Below are 25,902 nucleotides of genomic sequence, written 5' to 3'. Positions count from 1 at the left end.
CGGAGAGAGAGTGACGAGGGGAGGAGGAGACAGTTCTTGAGTCTTTGCAGTGACTTTGCTTTTTCTGACCATGAATTCCACTCTGTTTCTAATTTAAATATATATTAAAAATTCAAGAACTGATATTGATAAGTTAAGCCCTTGTTTACCCTTACAGAAAAAGGGGCTATTTTTCATTATAAATTGTTTTATGCCTAAAACTGATGTAAAAAAGTCTGGAATAAAAGTGATTAATGATTCGCCATAAGGAAAGTTAAGAAAATTGTTATTGGAAGTTGATTAAGATTAATCACGAAATTAATTCTTACCACATGATCTAATCAAACGTTGTTCTCAAAAATCCATTATTAATTTTAATCTTTATTTGTGTAACACCCTTGTTCCAATACATTATTGGATGTTATTAGACAACTATGCTTATAGCTAAAGTGCTGGAAATATAGATTATATTCTCCAAAATATCCAATAATATCGTAATACTGGAATTGGAAAATGCTCTATAAAATGCAGTTGAACTTATTTCTATGTCTAAATACGAAACGTTCAATGACCTCCTAGATTATCACCGATGATTCTGAAGATGGGTTGGGTTGGAGAATTCAAAAACCAGTTTATACTCTCCTTCATTATCGCCGCATTCCATGCCAAATGCAAAGCAAAGAGATTCCTCGCCCATGAACGATAGAATAATTTCAACAACCACTTTAGATCCATGTTTTTTTATAAGAAATATATATATATCAGAACAAATTTTGCCGAACTTAAACCTTCGAGTGCCAACTATCGGTTTTAAAATGTCAAATAATGTATAGACCTAAGATTGTTCTTCACCTTTTCTGATATTCCAAGTAATATCAGAAAACGTTTTATGGGTTCCTTTCGGTGCCAACGTTTCTATTTAAGAATAGCAATAAATTTATATATGCAGAAGCACCAAAAGCATTCTAGAAGTGAAAATTAACTTCCAAAGGCGTGAAGCAAGAGGATAGTGGTAGGGCGGAACAAGAATAGACGGGCCCTTGGGCAAGAAAGGTTACTTGCCAGCGCCAGGTATATTATTAATTTAATATTAATAATAGGTTTAATAGTTGCATGACGTACGAAAAGTCTGCAGAGGGTGGTAATTAATAGGCATTCTTCGGAGTGAACTAATGTAGCGAGCTGGGTCACTCGGGGTTCAGTGTTGGGGTACCCCTCTTAGTTCTGATCGGGGTATGCAAGCGGAAACTGTCAGTTTGCTGGCGATTAGTAGGATGGTTAAATCGGGACCAGGCTATGTTGCTTCAGAGTGGATCGGTTTCTCATATGGTCTGAAAGATGGGGGAAGAAGACAGAGGATGACGTACAGAATACAGAAATAAAGCTGGCTCAGGATGAGATTTAGTTATGATACAGTTTTCCTTGCAGTGTAAGCAGGCGGCCGGGAAGGCATAGGATGTACAATGAACAGGACCTCTGCTAGTAGAAGAGTGTGATGCCTCCTTATAAAAAATGTTGGTGAAACCTCATTGGATTCAGAGACCTCGCCTAAGAAAGAACTTCTAGAAAGAGTCCAAAGAAGGGTAGCTAAATTGGTTAGGAATGCTAAGGGTTTTCCCTACAAAGATATGGTTTGCAAAGCCCGGAGACCAAACGCTTTAGGGATGATCTGATAGGGGTGTTTAATATTCTTAAAGGAATAAGCAGGAAGAATGAGGGGAGGTATTAGATCCACGGAAACTTGGTAGTGGTCAAACGGGTGGATACAGCAGTACACGCATTTGAGATGGTTATGGTTCCATCCTACGTGACTGCTAAATACGGTTCTTGTATTCTCTATTTCGTAAATCTACTTCTGATGTTACGAGGCTTAAGTGGAATATAAATAAAAAATGTTTTTTTTCATTACTATTGCAATTAAAAAGAAAGTATTGATGATTTTGTCATTTTTCATTGTAAATGAGAAAACCCATTTTAACCAGGGCTTATTTAAGGGACTAGTGGACTGTAGCCTCAATGGATAGGGAGACCAAAATTGTGCCCAGCCCCTGGATTACCGAGAGTTCTTAAATTGGTCCTTGATTTTAGATAAACAGGTTTTTGTGGGCTTTTCCATGGAGAAAATGCATTTTATCCAGGGAAATTTATATTAGGCATTCAATCATTGCTTAAAAAAAAAAATATATATATATAAAGGCGATGAGATCGCTATTGAATTTGACGTCTAACAAATATGGAAGCGTTGAGGATGGAAGACATTGAAAACTGATTTTGGGAAGTGGTTCTAGTGAGTTTGTAATTAAAAGAATTTCTTTGAATGATGTTTTCCAAGCTCTATTTTAAAAAGCTTTTGAAGAGTCAGCCTGATTTATTTTATGTGAATGAGGAACTTAATATCGCGAGTAGATATTGAGTTTAAAGAATGCAGGACACTTGCCAGCTGCGCAATTAGTTTAAGATTATTTAAAATCTCTCTGGAATCTGTTTATTGGATTGTTTTATGTAATATTTAAAAATATATATATATTTTTTAACAGTGGAGGGGTATTCCTGTTTACTGTACTGCCACTATGCTCTCTTAAATACCGTTGTCAGTTAAAACCCAATTTAATTTTTCCTCTCAGTTGACCAGGTGGTTAAGATGCTCATGAAAACCACGGAACTGCGAAAACATGATGTGGCTTTTCAAGTTCAAAAATATGGAAATAAATAGTTTATAAACCCACTCCTCTATTCTGCTCTAGATGTCGCTTGGAGGTCACAGAAGGGCGTTTTAGGAAAGACAACTAAAGAAAAAATCGTTTACCCTCCACAGCGTTGGAGACTGTTAGCGCGACGGTAGTAAAAACACCCATTGATCGTCAGCGGTCCGCGTTCACCCTGCGCACTTGCTTCCACTAACGCTCTCCGACGACTTATCAGCGGTCTGACCACGTACCCTGAACATCACGTGGGTCCAGACAACGGTCCCGTTCTGGAACAAGTCAGAAACCTACACAAAGGCGTTTGGTTCCGGTAGAGGCGTAACTGCTGTCTTTTACCAACCTTTCTCATCTTTGGTACTGCGCAAACCGCCACAGCTGCATAAATAGGAGGAGGAATTCGCGTGAATTTAGAAGTTTTTAGTGAGGATTTCCAAGTTTGTAGATTTCTTCACTGTAACGAACCCGCCTTCTTATATGATCACACGTCTTCAAAATTCGCTGAAACATCTGAACAAAGAACTTGGGGTGGGGAGAAGATGTACAGTCAACAATACGTATAAACGTTACGTAAAGAAGGGGGGGGGGGAAGTGGTTTAAGAACCATGAAAAGTTCTGAAGATGAGGGAAGTCATTAGTTCCACGATTCGGTATAAGAATGTTTGCGCTGTTCCATTAAGAGATTAAATCATCCATTTATCACCCCCGAAGAGGAAGTTCAGCTTCAATTCGATTGGATGGGCTAAACAAAGATAGATTAAAACTTGCTGGTAAATATTTTGGAGCGTAGTTACTATCTGAAAGCACACTAACGTTTGGAACTTCTTATCGTGGCGAAAACTGCGGCCATGGTGTATTTCTGTTTGCAGGCTTGCATGTGTACAGTATATATAGCATCGTAAAGGTCGGTTTAATTCGAAAGCGTGAAAGGTTAGTTTTTCTGATGGAAAAACTTCACCATTTTCGCTTCAGACTGATTGCTTCCACACCATTGACAATTTCCGGTAACCTGGCCCTGAAACATGGAATTAGAACCCAGACCACACTCTGTAGTTGAAACGATTCCCGATTAACCAACAGATGGGACTCTGATATTTGGAGAAGACTTGTCGTCTTTCAATTTTGCTGTTGTAGGGTTTTAGGAACATTAGCGACTGAGGCCATATTACTCTGCGTATATTGTCTGTAAATTGCTTGTGTTCTGTTTGCTGGACGAAAAGCCCAAAATTCAGAAAAAAAAAAAAAATCTACATAATGACATTAATCCTGCACTCAGTTACCCACATGACTATAAAACATTAACAAGAAGTGGTTAGTCTTTAAAATTTATTGCTGTTTAAACTGTAATTTTAATCCTTGTTCATTTATCCTTGTTCAATCAGCTTTCGACCGATTGAACAAGGATAAATATTGCATTCGCATCAGATTATAGAATCAATTGCAAGAAATGGAAAGAGTGAAGAATTCTGTTGTAAACTTCACCAAAATTAGTCAACTATTGGGCGAAGTTGTCTTTGTCAAAGAAGACATTGGTGAAAACGAAATTGTCGGCGACAAATCAGGATCGGATCTAAGCCATTTTTCTGGGGAGGGAAGATACGTGATTGACAGTAATTTGATTATTTAAAAAATATTAAAAAAAGGAGTTTGTTCCAATATACTGAAAGCTGCGGCCGTCCCCCTACCGGATGTGTCACTGAATAATCCACTGATTGCATAGGATCTGTCAGAACTAGACGCAGCATCACAGCTAAGTAGAGGCCGAAGTTCTCTTAATTTAAAGTTTGAATTGGAAAGGAAGTCTGCAACGCGTTCTTATTCATTGTAAGCGTTGAATCCACGACACCCCTTTCATGGTGCAGGAATCGTTCAACAATTTGGAATGATGGTCGGAGGAAGAGGGCGTACAGCAGGAATTATCTTCACGCTGATAGTAGTTCAATACCGAGAACTCTCGAGGCCCATTACAGACCAACAAGCACAGCGTTGACCGTGCGAGAAGACTGCATTGTCGTACGGGCCTCTGCATCAAGAACATATCACTAGATTAGGGATTGGTTCCGAAAAATAATTCTCCCTTCCCACAAGCAAATGGAAGATGTGTCAGACCTCCCCTATGGGCACGACTGATAAACGATATTGAATTAGGAACCCATCCAGGTACAGACTAACCATCGGCAATTCTGACCTTAAGCCAGCCATACATGTTCAAAGAATATTGCGGAAACTGGTCAGGGACACACACATGTGCAGCTGCACAGTGTGGGAGCAATTTTTTAATATCATGAGTGCTTTTCGGCTGAAGTCTTCGTATCTTGATCTTCACACCTGAAGTCAGATTTTATTACTTGCTCTTTGTTAAATGGGCGTTTCCCCATTTTGATAAATACTTTTCCCTGCCCACCCTCCATATCAAGGGTTTAATCCTACCATGCGGAAGACTTCAATTGGTGTTCACTGGTGGTTGAGGAGAACTGGCTTTGGAGTACACGAGCGTTCTTGTCGATCGACAAGGTCATCTACCTTTCAGACAGTGTCAGTGGCACAACCTGTGTTCATTACAAAACTGACACGACTAACAGTTGTGCCAGTTAACACGCGCTCAAGGATCGAGGTGATCCTATCGGTTGATCAAGAACGCTCATGAAATGCAAAGAAATTCTTCCAACCAAACGCCAATTGAGTTCTTGAGCATGGCAAGATTAAAACCTCGAGGCCGCCATATGGAGGCGTAAGGTAGTGAAAGCATATTACCAAGGTAGGAGAAACGCTACTGAACAAAATGAAGATGTGAAGATTTCTGCGATGGCTGAAAACCACCCATTCCACGAAAACTTTGGACGAAAGTGCCCACACACGTCATGGCTTGTTAATGCATATCCTTCAGCAGTTTTCACGATATGTAAAGATTGCATGACGCACTGTGGTGAAGGCGCATTGTTGTTCGACTGACACCTCCCACGGAGGTTCAGTAATCGAAAAGTGCCCTTTGCGAGAATTGGTCATTCTCTACTACTCTGCTATGTTACCTTCCAGAAGATTTGATCGATTCGGTGCCACCGATGTGGCAAATTTGTCAAGGGTGGCAAACGATCATCCCTGACTGTCGGTGGCGAAAATTACTAATTAAGCAGTTTTCTCAGCATTCATTTGTATTATTTTCATAACCTATTTTTTTTCGATGTCTGTTTTTCTTGCAGCTAATTAGCATAATATTTAAGGAACAGGGAAAGAAACTGTTTTCTTAGTAAATTAATCCATCTAGCAGATTAGAGATAATTTTCAGTAATGCATTATTACATTTTAGGTAACGTCCTTAGCATTTTTCCAAGTGATAACGTTTTATAAACAAATGTCTAATAATATTTTTGTCTGAATGGAAGTGCCATTTATGCGTAGTGTAACATTGAGACAACTTGTGAAAATAATTGAAGTCGTGTTGAAGGTGCTAACACATCGGATCAACAGCATGGAAGGGGGGGGTTTAATTTTTTTCTGTTAGTGTAAACTGCGGATTATCTATAATCTTGAATGATCCATGGTTTCAAACTTTGTTCCGGTGGAGGGGGGAGAGGAAAACCCGCCGTAGCGCGTGAGTATCGGTAAACTTCATTTTGAAACAGACAGCGGACCACCTGGAGAACCATAGCATAATCATATCAACAACCAAAGCGTTCACCGATTAACTATCATCTTGAATACAAGTCATTCTGTTAAAAGGATCTCCTTTTCCAATAGACTATTAGCCACCGCTGTTTAATTAGAAGATTTAAACAGCCTACTTGACAAACAAGAAAAGAAAAAAAGAAGCAAACTATGCAGTAACACAAGGAAAGGAATTTGAGAGTTGTAAATAGAAGAGAAAAAAAAAAACTGCAGACTCTTCTTGCTGAGAGGTCAGTGACTAACTCCAGCAAGACCCAAGTGGCTTGTTTTACACTAAATGTCATTCTGTACTCTGCCGCCACCCTGTGGTTAGCTGGCAAAAGGGAGGGGGAAAGTAATCAAGAAGGTCTACTCCTAGGACAGCAAGACACGTTCCTGGGACGAGACAGAGCGTTTCTGAAGAAAAAGACGCCAAGGGCAAGTCTATTTTAAAGTTTAGGTAGAGAAGGTTCAAGAGTTGCACACAAAAATAAACACTGTTCTATGGTTAGTCCAACTACGCAGCTCATCCATCACAAGTCGGGGGGACGATACTGTCAAACTACTGGTTGGTCTTCAATATAATTGGTGGGGGGGGGGAGAAGAACAAGTCGTAATCTCCACTTAACGTCCGGGATGGACAATTGAATGAAGCTGCAGAATAAAAAGTTCTTGCTACAGTCCTCGAGGAAGTTATACCAGTGCCTTCAAACTATCGTTCCAAGAGCACTGATGGTCTACTAATATTTCGAAATGAAGCATTCGTGTACTTTTATATAGTAAGACATAAGGAAACAAGTCCTTGCAACAAATCTTGAAAAGAAACGGAAGAGTTGTTGTTGTATGTATATATATATATATACACACACACACACACACACACACAAGAAACAGAAACCTACTTTAAACCCAGAACTGTTGTAAACGACAGTCATTATAAACATAGCATTTTTCTATATTCAAACTTTCTTTACAAGCTTTAAGTTATGTATCAAGTTACTAAATATTTAAATTATAATATTAATACAAATTATAAAAAGGAATTGCGATCATGTAAATGAGACAAACTTTTATGATAATTTAGACAACGATTGTCATATTTTAAAAATAAATTATAAATTCGGTTATCTGTTGCGCAACTATAGATCGGCGTCTGTGGTGGTTGGAGGCCACATTCACCTCTGTGTCTAAGGCAATGGTTAGACCACATCTTGAGTACTGCAAACAGGTCTGGAAGACTTGTTAAGAAATATCCGGATCTCTTTGGACGAGTGCAGAGAAGAACAACCAGATTGGTCAAGAACACAAAGGATACTCTAACCACAAAAGAGTTCAGTTCTGTAAATTGAGCGCTTGGAAACTACGCACCTGCGAGGAGATGACTGAAGCGTTTAAAAGCTTTAAAATGGACTGAGTAAACTTTAGTGATGGTATTCTAACTCTCTGAAAATGCGCACAAGACAAACTTAAATTGAAAAAGGATAGCTGCACGCCAGGTGTGCAGAAATTTGCTTTCGATCAGAGAGTAATTGTTAAAACAAACTACAATCTGGTGCCATGGAAATGGTAATTTGAATAAAATTATGGAAAAATTTAGACATTAAGGGGTGGGGGACGGACAGATGAGGTGGGTTAGTGTTTTTGCTGTATAAGCTTGCTTCCTTGCATCGTTTGCCACTACTAATACATGTGTACATACAATTCAAGTGTTTTGAACACCGAATTGTATCACTAACTTCTTTATTAATTAAGAAAGAAGAGTATTTCTGTATTAATACTTTTTAAATATAGCACCTACTTCACTCGTAACTGGGCCTTTAGCAAGTTCTAAAGCATTTAAAGTAATATTTTTTAAAAAAAAAAAAAAAAAAGATGTATTGATGCAAGCAAGCCAGGATTATTGAGCACAACCTTGGAAAAATGTCACCTGCTTTCATCCAGTTATGTCCAACACTCGCTAAAGGACAGCGAGTAGTTGCTGTTTTAAAAAATAAGGAAATGTGGTTTCATTTTGAAATATATTCAAGCTGTTACTCAAACCTGAAATAATCAGCGATGTTAAACAGCATTCTCTGCTATTTATCCTTTTGGCCGATTACTCTGACTTGTTGTGGTTAAATTTATGACCAGTATCAATTATAGCCATTTAATGGAGATAATTAATGTCAGGTTAAGTTCACACTAGAGTTCGATAAAAATTAATTTTTTTTCTGCATTTAGCGTTCTAAAAATTAATTAATATCTATTCTGAAATAGAGCATTAATCGATAAGCTGGGCAACCATCAATTTAGTTATTAAAAGTGATCTACTAATTATAAGTTATGCAATCAAATTTCTCGGTCAAAATATTTAACCTCCTAACTAACGGGTCAATTTATATTGAGGACACAGATGTTGTGCCGGGGGGAAAAGTGGCGTTGCTCTAACGCTTATGGAAAGAGAATTATGAACATTCCATTTTGATTTGATGCTTCTGGGGGGCTATTAGAAACAACTCCCAAAAGATAGAAGTTCTGATTATTTCAAACCTGAATACCCCTGAAGAATATTTCGCCAAAACTGATTCTGAGAAGAAGTAAAGATTAATACCGAAGTCTTGATTCTTTCAAATGAGAAAAGCTTGCTGTTTGCAGGGCCATGATAAGATAGAAATTAAGGTATTCGTGCGCCAGCTGTCGGGAGCGAGCAAATAAATATTAATCAATGGAAGTTTCCATTTAGTGGGGAGGGCGCTTTTGTTTGCTCCAAGGTTCCTTCAGCTGCTTTGAGTGTTAGGATAACATTGTTTCGATGGCTCCATTATCGCATGGAAAGGATGGACAAACAAACCAATAAATCCAAGAGGATTAACACGATTTCAGACCACTCAAAAATCAAAAACAATGTTTTCTTTTTTGCCTTTGTAGTTCCAACATTTAAGCAAAACTCTACACACTAGAAAAACAAAGATTCTATTTTTATTTTCAAAAGTTAGGTTTTGGTCGCCGTAAGGCAACCTTAACCTTGTAACTCTGAAATAATGCTCATTGGCGTATTTCAAACTGCTCCAAAGGAGTCTCGTTCTTTGTCCCGCAAGAATAGCTTTTCTATTGTGTACAATTCGCGGTTTCCGGGAACTGGCCCTTCTTAAGAGTTCCCAGCTGACAATTAACACTGTCACGTTACAAGACGCTAACCTATTGCACGCCAAATGCTTCAACACCTTGCGGCCACTAGCGAAGGCAAGCACCTCCACTGATGCAGATAACATACCCATCCACACGCAGTCTGGAATGGGCTTGAAAACAGACTTAAATTGTCTGCACTTTACGATAAGCATCTTTGCTCTTTCTTTCTTTCTCGAAGTCGCATATGAGTAAATACTCGGTGGTTTCCAGTCACTTATTTGTTCTTAAGATGTCAAAGAGCATTAAGTTGTGAGTTACTGCTAAACGCTACTAGTTCCAAAATACAAGATATTGAGAAGTAGGGTTAGACTCATGAAATGCACTGCCCTACTATACCCTACCAAAATATTAGAGGATCAGATGTTTCACATCAACAAGTCGCCGAAAAGTTAGCGGGCGAGATGGAATTATAGTGGAGAGAAATTCTGCTGACGGTTGTTTGTTAGCTGTCCTCTTCTCTCTCATACTTTTCATCCACATAATTCGTGGTAACGGCTGCTTATGTAAGCGTTTCTTGGGCCAACGGTTCGTTGATGAGAAGGGGTGGAATTGTAGCTTGAACTGCTGATCCAGCTATTGAAACGATCTCTACTATAATCTCGTTTCACACGTACCTCATCTCTAAATGTACCAATTTTAGCAGGAGCAAAATAATCGTTCAGTTTTGCGATGCTCAAGGTCCACAAGCGAGGAAGAGCGTTACGGGGAAGCGTCCCTGCCGGGAAAGATGATCAACCGAAACCAATAGCGCCCGTTTCGTGCGTCCTTGTCACTCACAGTAGCAGAAATCTCGGAATAATTTACTCACGCAACACACGCGGCTGCTGCTTCCAAAACAAGCGCTATCTGCGGGAATAAATTAATTAAAAACACGTCGTTGAACGAGCGATTACATTTCCAACGCGCGTGCCCAAGTGCTTATTCCGCTGTCGTTAATCTGCGGAAATCTATCCGTAATCAGGCCCACCGAGCATATAAATGAGCCGTGGGTGAAACGAGATGACCTTAGAGAAATCGACCTGGAAAGTCAAGAGTCGAGCACGATGTAACCTCGCTTTCTGCTCTTGGGCTGCAACGAAGGGGGGGGGGAAAAACCCATCCTTTTCGGGGTTGGTTTTCGTAGATATCGATTCTCGGTAGCCAGATATGGTTTGCGCTTCCAACTATAATTAGATGAGAATATTAGAACTGGTTTGGGATTTAAAAAGTCCCGATTAACAATTTCATTTAAAGAAAAATTATATCGAATAGGTAAACACGGTTGGACAAGATTCTGTAGCGATTTTTCGGACAGGGGAGGAGGAATCATTGCAGATTTTCCTCTCAATGAAGTTTTATCACTGAAGGGAGACACTTTTGAGCACATCTACAAGATGGAAATATGAAACGTTAGTAGATGAAGGAGTAGGTGGTGGTGATGGGGGGGGGGGGCATTGCTTTAGGAAAATTCAAGGGGAAAAAAAAAAAAAAAATTGTCCAAACTAAGTTTTAGGACTGAAGGGATTCGAAGAAAAATTTTGCCTTTTCATCCCTAAAACTATCTCCTCTCCCCACTTCCTTCTAGTCTGCTTAAATTTCATTTTCAATAAATTCGTAATAAAATAGAAAGAAGGGAGGAATCTGTGACCACTTGTCACTCGACGAGATCCATACTTATCAATAAATGGAAAAAATTCGGAATAATGGTTGATTTAATGAGAAAAGCCTTTATGTTAAAGGATCTTGACAGGATATAGATTCCTGTTCGAATACAGTCACTGGTTCTAGGAATATTACCCCCCTTCCCCGAAATAACAGTGGCCGATCAACAGTTTAAAGACCAAAGATTCCTCATCAAGACTCGAACTGCTGATGCTAATCCAAAGCCATAAATTGTCAAACGTTGCAGCCCTTGGATTCTGGTACTATTCATGTTGATAGGTGGAGGCATATATTTTGAGATGTAGCGATTCTAACCTCTGACTTGCTGTACGTATTGGGGTCGCCTGTCAAACTAACAACACTGATTAATTGGAAAGTTTCGTGGAAACAACTCGTACACGACCAGTGAGATAGGAATGCAGTTCTACTTTTAAAATATACTAAAAACTTTATCACACACGATCATTTTTTGTATAGTTTGATTGATTACTTAATAAAAAACAAAGTGTTTCAAAAAGGTGTGGGCATTTTGGAGGAATCTGAGGAAGCGTTTCGTACCAGTAAGTCAATAAGACATTCGTAACTTCCCACCCACGTCCAACATCCCTCCGATGTAAACACCTACTCTTTTTCTCGATATTATGTACCGGATATCATCCCAATTGTGGTCTTCTGAAAACGAATTAGTACATCAGCACCTTTCGTCGTTAAAACAATAATAAGCTGAAGACGAAGGGAGCCCAGTTGACATATTTGACTAGGAAGCAAAGTTCACGGATGGCTACGGTCAAAGCTACTGTTTTACGGTTTATAAATTCTCCCATCCGACTAATAATTCGGGAGCTGATAGTGGAACGAGCTGCTAGCTTTCCTCGCAGCGTGTGGTGACAAGTGGATTTCGCTACGTGCCACAATTGGCGTTCCGGTTGTTTGCGTTTTGATTTCCGAGTCAAAGTCCAACCCGAGTTCACGAAGCTGACACCCCAGCGCCATGCGGTCTGTAAGGGGATATTGCGAGGATGGCTTGAAACTCGCGCAGTGTAGCTGTAGTTTCCAGCATCAGAAAAGTGTCCTACAGATATCTGATAATTTAAATGATCCTCTGGGAACTATCTGCGGTCCCGGTTGCTACATTTAGACAAGGGACCTTGAAGAACGGGCAGACACAGCAAGCAATCTTGAGGCCCGGGGCACGGTAGTAAAATACCGCCCCAAAACTGGCGGGTGCTAGGGCCCCAAAGTTGCCCTAAGTAGTAAACAAGGTGAGCTTAACTGGCTTTGGTCCCCCCCTCCTTTATTTCGATGTCCACAGCGGCTCCTTCCCCCATCCCACCCTCGCAAAACAAAGATAGAGCCCTTGTCTCAGTTCTGATAATTCTAAGTTTAACAGTCGTTACCACACTCAGAATTGTGGATGTAATAAATAAAAATTAAGCTTCCACGTATAGGATAAGAGGAGTTTTGTAAGAATATTTGCTGTATTTGAAACAAAAAGTGGGGGCGGGTATGGTGGAAATATCAAAACAGACATCAAATAAAATTCCTTTCTTCGATTATTTATGTCATAAAATGTTATTAAATCTTTTAGAAAATATTTTGACTAGTCGTAGGAGCAAATCGTAGTAATGGCTATTAAATGGAAAGTCGACAGCTAATCTTTTTTACTCCCCCCCACCTACAGAATGATTCTGTACTTTTTCCTAAAAAAGCAGAATTATGAAGGGGCAAATCCATTCAATTCGTTCATACGCTCACAGAGCTTGAAAATGCTCTTAAAATTCGTAAGCTTGAAAATAAACACAGCAAAAGATCTAATGCTGTCCGACCAATCAAAAACAAATCTTTAAGTACAATAAAGCTTAATTAACAGTGGGTTTAATACTCAGTGCATCGATCTGATTTTGTAGAGACTTCGCCACGAGTTGCCTTGGCATTACACTATTCTAACAAGCACTGCTCCAATGAAGATGAATATTGCTTCTTTAAAGCGTACGCCAGCAGGGGGTGGACAGGCCTAGGCAGCAATAACCGCCAGGGAAAACAGAAAATTTGGGTCGTTGACCAACCTGATGTAGCCGAGTGGTCAGGGGCGCAAGTGCAGTAGCACGCGCTCTTCGAGCGGACAGGGATTCCAGCCCGTAACTGCTGAATACGATTAACGTTTGTATTGATGACTTACTGTAAACTCCACTGACCTCTGGTGATCTGGAGTGTAAACAAGAACATATAATACGCGAATCAGATGGTGTCAAAAATATGGAAGCCGCCCGGCGACAAATGTGCAAGTCCCGGCCCTGTGATCCGCTATCCATACCCCTCCACAAGATGAGATCGACGTACTGAAGTAGCAAACCCTGTTTTCTAATGGCTACGCACAGAAAGAGGTTAGGGTCAACGTGTATGATGACTTTAGAACTTTTATAGCTTAAGACGTTTTTGCCCTAGACTGAAAAAAAATAATAATACATATTATCATGTATTGTCCCTTGCAGAAACTTGTGGTCAACAATTGTAAATATTAGCGTAATTACATCGACTTTCATGAATTCTAAAGTGTTCCATATCTCCATTGAACACTATATTAATAATGTTGTTTGGTTTGGCGTAAAACTGTGACATCTGGGTCCCACGCAACCTGACTGTTAGACATCCTATACATTAAAGTGGAGATGTTAAACAGAATACAACATTAGGAAAAGGGGTAGGGGAGTGATGGGAGGAAAAAAAATTCGTAATATTGAAGATATGTAGCAGAAAACGTAAATGAATAAATCTTTCATTCCATACTTCAAGGATGGATCAGGCCACATTGGATCAGACAATGCAACAAGAGTTCGTTTGGCCAGGAATCCACGCTTTCGTTTTTTTTTTTGAAGAGGTTATACAGATGGCGCATAAAAAGAAAAATATAAACATCGCTTTTTTAATCCTTAACTGCAACTTGAAGGCTTATATGGAGAGTAGGAATCTGATTTAGGGAGGGGGTGGGCAACAACCCAGAGGGGATAATTAAAAAAAAAAAAAAAAAACAAATAAAGAGGTCATTGATTACATTCCACCTAGCTGTCAGCACAAGTCATTGCCTTCGCCCGATGTACAAAAACACCTTTCGCTTTCCATTCCTTTTTCGTACCCGGTTTCGTTACCGAGCCTCGAATCTCCGTGCATCAGAAATGCCTGTCGACGAGCCAGGGCCATTACCAGTTAAAATTATTGCCACACAATTTATACGGATACACACAAACGGAGGTAAACAGACGATAACACACGACTCCTACGCAGGCGGCAAGCTGCAGATAAATATAGAACTCCCATCTTACCTTTCTCTGGCAGGCCCGCGAGACGTCCCACATAAGATTCCAAGAAGGCCGTGTTTACCACCTCCGTAAACACGTGATTAGCGCGCACTCCGTCCGGATGGCCGCCGATCTCACTTCGAACGTATTAACCGCACCGACAACTGCACAAAACCGATCACTAAAGTACATCGGAACTGCTTCACAAAAACGTAAGGCGACTGGAATGGAGTTAAGAAAGACAGAAGTCGCATATCTACTGGTAGAAGGTCTCGCTATACTGACAGGTCGCTGCTCGTGGCCTTCAAGCAGCCTGCCCTGGGAACAGTTAAAGGAGAGCGCCAGCCCATTCGACCAATGAGCGCGAAGCGGTGAGACGTACCTTGTGCCCGGTAGCTTCCACTGTCATGGCGCGTGGACTGTGGCGGAGCTGCAGGCTTTACTCCATCTTTTTTTCCCCCTCACCTCTCCCCTTTTTTGTTTGCAAGGGTACGGGCGCTGTAAAATGTTTTAGAAACCGCGAGTGGTTCGGTTTTATGGATTATTGTGGACGAAGAAAATGGAGCACAGAGAATGCCGCATACCAAACAGAACGAACTTTGAAAGGAAGAGAGAGAGAAAGAAAGAAGAAGAAAAAAAAACACATTCGCTAGTTTGAAGGACTTCTAAAGGACACAACACTAGCTGCCACTGATGGAAAGGAAAAGATCCCCATAATAAAATTTATCTTTCAGCTTCCCTTCAGGGTATTCGATCAGACAGTCCTTTGATTCATAGTTACCTTCGAGTCTTTTCAATCCGAGAATGCATGGGGAGAGCTGTGCATCGAACAGAGACTCGTTGAGGGTCAATACAGTTGCAAATGAAAAAGTTGCGATGGAATCTTTCAAGTTAGTTACTTCTGTATTTTTTTTTATTTTTAGTGGATGCAACAAAAGCCTAACTTCCTCGCATAATTTTACCATTCTAAATTTCTAAAATAAACAAAAAGCAGCACCAGAAGAAAAATCCCGCAAGATTCTTCTTCTGTGCTGCTTGTTTGTTGTTTACTTTATCCACGAACGATCTAAGGAATTATTTAGATTGGCAACCTTCCAGGGGTAATTTGCCTATCATTATAATGTTGAACAGTTCACTCTGACGGGGTTGTGGGGAGGGAGGGAGAGAGAGATATGCATCGCGTGCCATGCATCCGGGCCGTTACCTGAAAAGGGCCCCAAATCCCAACAAAGAGTGGGAGGGATCAATCCAGCGAGGAGTACCCCTCAGTGCTATCCTTTTATACAATATTAATTCTCGCACACCGAATCCTCTGGGTCCCTAACTCTAGGACCAGCCCTATTCTCTGGTGTGGAATCGTGGTGACTTTTTGAAATAAGAGAAGATTCGGCCTTCACGATTTGGGGTGTAACATCAAGGGCCGATCCAGTTTTAATATAATTTAGGATGGGGAAGGAACAAGTTACGAACGAAATTATTCCTTTTATAGATTAACCAAATAAAAAATGTGCATGAGCGTGTATTTGGAATAATCTTAGGGAGCAGTTAAATACCATGACTGATTAAATGGGAATATCAGTTAATTCGCTATCCTTTTGTAATTAAAATATGCGAGACATTTGTTCTCCACGCAAGGAAGGAATGAAATCAAACCACTCACCTTTACAAGCTATTACGCTAAAATATACACGAATTTAGCAGAATGAAGCCAATGAGGACTTTGTCTTCATTCTACATCCCATAATGCGCAAGATCCGTCATATTAGCCAGTAAACGCCAGATCCTGCGAATTTTAAATTATGACTCCAAGGAAAGGGAGTATTTGATTTCAAGTACGTTGTTCCGTGACGGACACCCCATTTGCTCAATTGCTATCAGTTACTATAATCAGCAGAGCGGATGAATATTCACAGATGTGTATTCATCAAGCTTCATTGGCGTGCCATAATAACGTTCCTCTGCATCACGTAATCTTCTACATTTAAATAATGGCCACTTCACCTTTATCCGGCAAACCGAGAGCCGTGCACTTAAACGAACAGTAATATCAGAGGTTAGCACCCACAGAGCTATCTTCGCATTGATAAAGCCTGCACCAGAAAGGGAATGAGGTCTGTTATCAGAAGCCCTACACCCAAAACAGCACTTAGTGGAAAGGTTTGAGCAAATAAAAGTTCATGAGAAAGCTTTCCACAATGAAACAGAACCTACCCAGTTACGATAATCCAGCGTGAATGCGTAATTATGAGGAGATGTGAGCTTGGTATATTAAAGGATATTTAAAAACTACCTAAGATCTAATAAAACCGGATAAAACGCGGTTACGCCTTTGGTGAGCTAATGAGCTCATACTTTATGCGTTTCTCAGATTTCTTGCAGTAATGAAATAAGAGGATTTCAATTGCTATTCTTAGAATAAGAGATTCTTGTCCCGCGTGTTGAGTTGGTCTACTGTGAAGGGAGAAAGAGCCAGATGAAAAAAAAAAAATAGGGGAGAGGGAAGAAGAAGAAGAAACAGCCCTGAGTCAGTCAGTGTATTCACCGCCTTCACACAGATGACACTTTTCTTGTCTAGGCTGCCCCAGAATGAGATTCTGACGCCAGAAACAGGCGGAGGGCTCTTCCGTGGCCTGCATCATGAAGTAGCACCCAACCTCCCAGCAACAACTCCCGGTAGACCTCCCTCCTTCAAACCTGTTTCTGGTGATCTTATCACCCGTACTTTGTGTTTGTGATGAGGCCACAGAAGGCATGCGAACAGAGTGGATAATGTTCCAGCATTAGAGAAATTTTGCTAAAAATTCAGACCTTAAAGCATAATTACAGGCTCGCAGCTAATATCTTCGCCATGTTGAAACCTGGTGACAGGAGGATGGAGATCTACGAGATAAGCTGATTACGGGCAACCACGTACATCTGCTTTATTTATTTTTTTCTTTAAAAAGGTTGGGTTTGCAACTAGGGCACAAACACTTCTCCACTTAAACGTGGCGTTTATTGAAATTTCACGTTAGTTGGGCTCGGACCTTCCAGAAAAATAAATTAAAAAAGAAAATAGTCTCAACTTTGTTTCGTTCAACAGGACTTAAAATGCTGCGCGCCGTTTAACCCTGCAGTGATAAACGAAAAGTGACAAAATTGTATAATTTCAGTTATTCAGTGCATGGCTGTTGGTCAAAAATTAACTGAGTGGGGAAATCTTCATTTTCAAATTTTACGCGATACTGTGTTTCATAATTGGTTTTTAAATGACAGATTCAACATATTTCACGCAATACTGGATCACTCTGGTTACAGCTGCTCATTTAATTCACTGGGATGGCAGCGCCACCGTACAACTGAGTTTATTTTTGACGAACTGCCGGTAGATGGCAGGAGAGGGCATGTCAAAGAATACGATGAAACAATTGCAAGTTCTCAATGATTTATCAAGAAATGGCTTCCGAGAATGCTTCTGTGAGTGGGTTCGTCGATGGTGAAATTTATACACTTCGGAAGAGATTATTTCGAAAAGGAGAGGGTATTGGCAGACCTCAGCGATGAAGAGTAAGATGGGTCCAAGACAGCTTCATATTGTTTGTTATCAATTGCGCAGTCTCAGAACAGCCCGCATCCCAATGCGATCATCAGCAGAGTTTTCATCACTGTGGGACACACACACAGGTTTATCCTTTGTTTTATGTACTCTTAATTTGTACTACATCCTTTATACGCTTTAAAGTGTTTCTAACCAAGTCTTTAGAGTACAAATACTATTTATCACTAGTGAACCCACGATTTTTCTTTGGAGAAGGTTACGAGGATCAGAGCGGCTGCTTTGACTAAGAAAAATCGCTATTTTATTATTATTTTTTTCTTTTAATTGAGTCTGTTCTCCTTAATGATATGGCAATTAGAATCATTGTAAAGTCAATATCCATTGAACTACAATAAAATGAACCGAATGTTTGCTAAGAATTACAGTTAAAAACCTTTTTGTACGCATTTCAAGTAGCACGTTTTTTGCCGATCAGTTACATATCCATCTTTCAACCTCCCTCTCCCCCACAAGCAACTTTTGGGAACTAGTCAATGGTAACGTAGATGTCTTTATTTACGGGTTCTGTAGGTCGGTTTGTCTGCCTTTTGGAGACAAAAAAAAATTATCAGGAACATCCTCACCTAAGAAATAACTTCTTTAATCTCAACATGCAGATGTACATGAGGGATTTATATACGCGTAGATGTATATATAGAGGCTAATAGAGCAATCTTTCCAATATCCCGTGTCCGCGACACCTGATTTTACAAGAGTATGAGCAGGGCAGGCATCACCGTGTATGTACATATATACAGTATATGTATGCGAAGGGGCTGAAAGGGGAGTAAAATGCCCTAAGGCGTTATGATAAACCGTTGAACTCAACTGGGATGATCATATGTGGCATGACACCCTTTAATCCGTGTCTGGGACCACCACTGCTTGCAAGTATAAAACAGCTGTTTCCAAAATTGAGGTTAGAATCCTGTTGAGAGAGAGAGAAGGGGGGGAAATGACAGGACGCTGTTATTTAAACATATCACAGGACAAAAAGTTCCGGGACGCACCTATGCTCGATAACGAAGTGGTTGCGCGTCACCCTGGTACCCAACTATCCTGTACTGCGGGCCTTTTACAGTGGTGCCGCTAAATTCTTGGAACACTCTTTAAAGATACTGGGAGTATTCCCAATAATTCCAGAATGGTTGGGGATAGGAAGAACCACAAAACACCGCCAAAGGACCTTGCTGAAAGCGAGCCATTGACCTTCGTGTGGAGAGGGTACAGAATTAATTGTGGACCTCGCGTTTCGATGGGGAAAAAAAGTCACGCCAGTGCAATTTAGTGTTTGCCTGTTTATGCATGGAATACATTTGGTGGCGCTGCTGCCCGCGTGAAGCTGTGTACTCTGACCCAAATACATGCGACGAGTTAACGAGCAACGTTTCCCCACAAATTCTTAGTTAGTAAATGAATGCGATAAATTATGCCGGCATGCGCAGCGTTGGACATTCCAGAAGTCCCGACTGTACGCACATCTCTCGTGAAGGGCTCACCTGGAGAGTCGGAACACTTTCTACTGCCAGATGGCCGAACGAACTTCGATAAATACGACCAAGAAAAGGCGAACTACAAAAGACAAATAAAACGCGGGTCATTATTTAGAAGTAGGGCAGTCAAATTGTGGGTGGAAAATATGCGGGGAAAAAATTTAAAAAATAAATAAAACGACAACTTTGAAACCCAACCCACGAAATACTCAAACCCAAGGCCAGAGTAAGAATCGCAAGGCCGAAAAAACAGATATAGAGGGGAAAAATACACTTTGCCTCTTAGAAAAACGTGACATGACAGATTGAGGGAAGTGTTTCGTGAACTGTGTGGTCAACTGGAATTTCCGCAGTCATTCTTCTACTCGTACGCATTTCATTAATCTAGTGGAGGGGCCATCTGGTAGAGAGAATCATTCAATAGCGCCGCTTGCCAGTCTAGTTTTCAAAACAGCAGTGTCTTGATTTAAAGACACAGACGCTGTACTAATCCAATGCAACATATTAGCTAAGGTATAAGCATACGTTATCAATATTGTGTTGGAACTCCTAATATGGAAAATTCCATCTGTAAAAACTTTTCTATTGAACTCCCTTGACCTTATGTGGTGATCCAGGAGTATAAACAGAAAATTTATTTGATTTTGAAAAGCCAGCAGATGGTTTGCTTGTTTTGCGGACTGAAACTGGGAAACTTTCAGTTGAGGTCATTTAACTCAGCCAGGGTGTGATAAAGTCTTATAAAAATCTCGCGCATCTTTACGGGATTCAAATCTACTCCTTTTCCACACTGTGGAAGAAGAGCGATGGAAATATCCTGGAGAAGCTTAGTTTGTTAGCGTGTGTGTGTTAAGTGGAAAGGCAACTAAAACTATGAGGCGTATACTGTGTCTGTAACTAACTGAGTGTATTCTTCAGATGGCTTTCCGAACGAGAAACTGCCGTTTCCGGGAGAAAAACTATGCAAGAATTCCTAGCGTCATTCATGAGATTCAAACACTAGTCTTTTGCACCCGGTGTGAGGGGACGGTGATTATAACCACTGTTATCTGTGAGGAAGGATGAGGCGATACAGACACTTTAAGAAAAACTCAGTTGTGATAATAATAATAATAAATTAAATTCTTTTTACCATTAACATCCCGAAAAGATATTTCATTGTACCAGAAAAGAAGCGCAGAAGAATCACGGTTCGATGTTCCTTTGGCTGGATCGTTGTATCTCCACTCATCGAGTAACTTATTAGCTATTGAATTTTTCACCAGATGGATAATCTCAATTACATCTAGAATCGTTAGGCCCACTTTCCCCTCTAAGAGCTGGTGCACTCACAAACCTTTTCGGGGATAAGAAATAGAAACTCTTTGGCTATCACGAGGGGACAGAATTTTCTTTTTCAACCGACTCGAATCTGTTGCGATAAAGACACATATGGAAGAAGAGTCCTCTTTTTCACCAGTACGATAAGGGAGAGGGCTCATCTATATTTCGCAATGGCTGATCTTGACATTGATCTGTGGCTTGATCATATAGCCAGGTTCTCGACCCTTGATGGAAATCTTGCAGATAGACCTAAACCTTTTCACCCTCTTCTGTATATCAATGCCGTGCACATTTCTAACTTCAGCTGATCAAAGAAATTGAAGCCTCTTCAACGTTGCTTCAGAGAAAATTCATTCTTAAAAGCAAAAGTGTATTTATTGTTGTATCTCTCCTCATTGTGTACAAATGGTTTCTTGAATAGAATTACTTGGAATCATGAAATTGCCACAGAAGGTTGTATTTTCGAGAATATACAAAAAAGTTTGATTATCAGCGCCCTCTAAGTTCTTTTCTTCGCTTGCTGAAAAAAATTAAAAAAAAAAAGACTAACAAGAAATCGACACAAAACACTTCTTGAATAATGTGCAAAGTACTGCCGGACTGCTCTGATTTAGACTAGAGGAGGTTGAAATGGAATTCATCACTACGATGCTCATTTTAAAAAGTCCCAAATCTACAAAGCAGCCAACAGCTTGCTTGGTTGATTTGTGCATTGACTGGTTTGGTCATGCTTAATAGTTCGAGTATAATGAGTGGCCGCCCTCGCATGTAGCTCAATTGATATAATCACCTTCCTCCCCATACCAGGTAGGAAAGGGCCTGAGTTAGAATCTCGTCATTGAAGCCAGGTATTTTTATGAGCTTTTTTTTTTTTTTTTTTTTGACAACATGGCTGAGGTAGCCGGTCTCGGGTGAGAGAAGTAGTTTTTTCTTCTAGAAACTCGAGTTTTTCGTATATAGCAATTACAGAAACAATATACAGTCACCTCATAGGCCTCGGTTGCTTTGTGGCCAAGTGACATACTGAGTAACCATTTTATTAAGTACACCTACCCAGTTCATAAAATGATGCGCTCTTCCAGTAACAACATCCTGTGTTCGTAGTACTGTGCGATAAAAAAGCAGGTAGAAAAATGGGTAGGGATGTATGTGTGCAGTACAGTACGAAAATGAGAAAATGGAAGATTTTGAACGAGGCAACGTAGTCAAATTAATCCAATAAACAAATAACATCCAAAAAGTTTGTACAGGGAAACAAGAAGGTTGCAATTGGTCAAATAACAATTCAGAACAACAGTGCTAACCACAGAGGCACCTCAGAAAGGCACAACTCGTCGGTTTTGTGACGGATCGATTATCGCAGCCGAAAAACCGAGACCACATCCAGAGCTATGGGTGGTCATTATTAGGTACAGCTACTTAAGAGCGAATTGGCTGCCCAATTTTAGTCTTCGGAACGGCATGGATTCGTCGTGGCACAGACTCAAAAAGGTATCGAAACCGTGCCACAAAGACGCTTGCCCATGTTGATTCAATTGCCTCCCACAATTTTTAAAAATTGAATGGTTGCAGATCTAATTCAAAGAGCCCGTTCCACCTCATCTCAGAGGTGTTCAATTGGATTGAGATCCGGTGAGTGGGGAAGGTATCACAATAGGCTGAATTCGCTGTTATGCTCTTGGAACCAATTCCGTACAATTCTGGCCGTGTGACATGGTGTATATCTTACTGGTAGAACCCATTCATAGATGGGTTATACTGCATCCATGAAGGGATGTCTGTGTGTGCTCACTCATTTCTTTGCATTTTGTGCTCGCTGAGAAAAACCCTGATTAATAAAATGACAGATCAGCTAACTACAGTCTCCAAATGTTGTTGTAGTTGGGTTTAGGCACATCAGCGACTAAGGCCATATTGCACAGTGTACAATGTCTGTAAATTGGATGTGTTCTGTGGTAAGATTTGCTGTTTGCTGGAAGAAGAAAAACCCGCGTTTCATAGGGAAAAAAAACCACGCTACTTTCGTCTGAAACCGACTAACTCAGCCAATTTGCGAAAAAGGTCCACAAAAATTTCCCGCGTCATTGACAGGATTCGAACTCTTGTTTTTTCCCACCAGTTGTGGGGAGGAGGAAGGATTATACCAACTGTGCTGCCCACGAAGGTGTCCCCAAAATGAAGAGGCCTATAAGAATTCCTGCACTCTTCAACTTTTTAGTTAGGTGTGCAATTTGTTAAACTCCAAAACGACTAAGGCTATGAGGCGTGTGTCTGGACCGAGTGTATTTTTCGGTCGGTTTGCTGTTCGATGGACGAAAAACCAGAGATCGGGACCATGCAACCCTCACCTGAAACCAACTAAATCAGCTATGTCGTGAACGAAAATTCCATAATTCCTCGCGCTACTGACGGAATTCGAACTCTGTCCTTTTCTAGCCGATATGGGAGGACGGCGATTTTGAACACGGTGCTACCGCGAAGGCTCTCCGAATCAAAACTTCTTTAAAGAGACATAAGTGGCGAATCTGCTATACTATCACAGATCGTTTGACCACATCCCACTAAATCTTTTCGAACAAATAAATTCATTCCTTAGAAGAAACAAAGAATTAAGTGAAATCCGATTATACTAGAATTAAATTGTGATGTACAGCAGCCATAAAACCCGTTTTCATCCACGTTCTCACCTTCGATTAAAAAATTGTACACCTGAAAATCATTAAATCACAGAATCTATTAGATTGTCAGGAGAGGAGGACTTGACAAACATAATGTCCAGGCCAGGATTCGTAAACACGACCTTTCAGGGTTACACAGCGGAGGCTTCAACTGTGCCACTGCAGTTGGCAATAAAGTCATCTGTTGTCTGTGTTCGTGGAAATGGCGTTACCTGGACTTCACACCACGGGTTTATAGTTTTAGGGTTATCTAATGTCACGCGTCTGTCTAGGTAACTTGAGCCTCCCGCGTGACTTGAACTACACTGTCGTAATAGCGGGGTTGCCTGCATGTCGGTGGCTGGTGGCGTCAATGTCCACAGTTGTACATAAAGTACGTATTGTAACTCGTAGGCAGCATATTTATCATAAAGGGGACATAAAAGTTTGCTTCGCTACTTTCATGATCTACCGGGAATTTTAGAAATTTGTGGGGTGGGGGGAATTTTCTTTGCCACACTGATAAAGGGGCCAGTACCGCAGCATTGCAATATTTTTTGCTCCAAGCCAGGAATGTAAATAGATTTTTTGTTTATACTCCTGGACTGCCACATCGGGAGAAACAAGTTTAAAATATAGAGAAAATAGAAGAACAGCACCGTATTTAGCTGTTACATTATACTTACTGCACCCTCGGGTTTGATCACTTTGCTACGGTAGACTTTTAACGGTGATGCATAGCAGTTCCAGTTAAAAATCTTTGCTAGGACTTCTACAAAGAGCAGGTCTAACCAATATATCTTATGTACTGTCTCGATATAAAGAATAAAATAAGAAATTTCTTCCTTGAGTTTTTACCCTTATGGAGTATTTGGTGAAAAAGAAAGAAGAAACAGAGCAGGAGGAAGAATTTCTGACATGTGGTGGGTTTTCTTGAGTGATGGTGGAGATTGTCAAGACTGTCTCTATATATCAGGCTGGGCGGGGAGAGCTACCTACAAGGGATAAGATCTGGTTGGCTAACTGCTGGGTGGAGTTGAAACCGTAGTTGGTAACTGTGTGTGACAACTTTGAACTTTGAGGATAGGATGAACTCCGAGGCGAAGGAACTTACGACCAAGCCTCGAAAAATGTGGTTTTCTTATCATTTCTCTCATTCATTAAATCTTTGATAAAAAAAAAAAAAAAAAAAGTGTTGTAATCGACCTTTGGAATGGTTGAACTGCTTGCAGGAAACGTGTATGAGAACCATAGAAGGACATCTCTGTAACTAGCTAGGACAAAAACATTAGGCTATCTTGATAACCAAAGAGAATCCCGATTGCAAAATAAATGAAATCAAAAGCCTCGAAGTTCACTAAAACTAAATATTCTTCTTAGTTAGGTTTCTAAAACAATCCTATATAGTTTTATGTTCTCTAAATTAAGTATTATTAAGTCTCTTTTTTTCTTTGTATCTCTTCACTACGCAAGGGCTGTCTAAAGCTAATATATAGAAGTATATTAGAAGTATACTATACAGAAGTATACGCTTACTCTATGATTTTTTTTTTTCATGAAAATCCGTCCACTAAGAGATCCTCTATTACATGCGGACGGATAGACGGACATGACGAAGACAAAAGCGCTTAGCACGTATATATGCGAACGCCCCTAACAACTGCCTTATGCAAGCCATGTAGTGTGATGTGTGTCAGAGAATTATGCTAGTTATGGTTGTGACTACATTATCAAATACTTTTGTATTTAAGTATCCTGTGTATCCTGATTACCTTGTTTTCTGCTAGCAATGAATAATTACCTTGTTACGTAAGAAAGTGCAGCAATTCTTCTTTATAATGAGCGTTCTACGTAAAGATTAATTGGGAGGAAAAATGCAATGCCATCATTACACAATTTCCTGTTTTGGTCACTGTGTTTGGAGAATCGGGTAATGTGCCAAGAAAAGTTGGCAATGGAAGGAACGAAGGCATCCATTTCTAATAGGGATCGTTATTTGTAAACAGATTCTCTTAAAAGCCACAAAGGTTGCAACTAAATGGAAGAAGCCGATGGTCATTTGCAAGAGCCAGAACTGGTTGATGAAGATGTGCAGGATAGAAATGAAAGCTAATCATCCTATGAAAACTTATCTTTTTCACAAAAAAAGGGCACTTGAAGGTAGAATGAAAAGGCTCAAAGAATATGTCAGTTAGTCCGGCAAACAACTGGACGGTTATCTTCTCGGATGATTCGAAATTTAACTTGCGTGTGCCAGATGGCGAAGAGATGAACAGTTTCATCCTGATTTCCTTCAAGATGCAGTAACTTTGCTGTATCTTGAGGTGGATTTCGCAAGTGGTGTGGGGACCCTACATTTGCAACAAGTACCGGTGGTCTAAATGTTTACAGCCGTCTCGAGCGCGAGCTAATAAAGAAGAA

The 25,902-nt window shown here is 40.3% G+C and overlaps 1 protein-coding gene across 4 annotated transcripts in view; it reads right to left on the bottom strand.

The window, feature by feature from the left end:
• Positions 1-25,902, bottom strand: part of LOC150080534 (semaphorin-5A-like) — a 240,986-nt gene that overhangs the window by 144,311 nt on the left and 70,773 nt on the right. Inside the window, exon 1 of one of the 4 annotated variants that reach the window (XM_090381773.1) lies at positions 14,456-14,713. The exons of the other annotated variants lie outside the window; for them this stretch is intronic. The gene's annotated coding sequence lies outside the window, so the exon portion shown is untranslated. Of the gene's footprint in view, positions 1-14,455; positions 14,714-25,902 lie in introns of those variants that run through there. 4 annotated transcript variants of the gene reach the window in all.

The sequence above is a fragment of the Mastigoproctus giganteus genome, chromosome 9 (genome assembly GCF_048544385.1).
Source record: "Mastigoproctus giganteus isolate SK-2022 chromosome 9, ASM4854438v1, whole genome shotgun sequence".
In the NCBI taxonomy this organism is placed as follows: domain Eukaryota; kingdom Metazoa; phylum Arthropoda; class Arachnida; order Uropygi; family Thelyphonidae; genus Mastigoproctus; species Mastigoproctus giganteus.
Note: the sequence above shows the minus strand (reverse complement) of the source record. Positions and strands in the feature narration are given on the sequence as shown.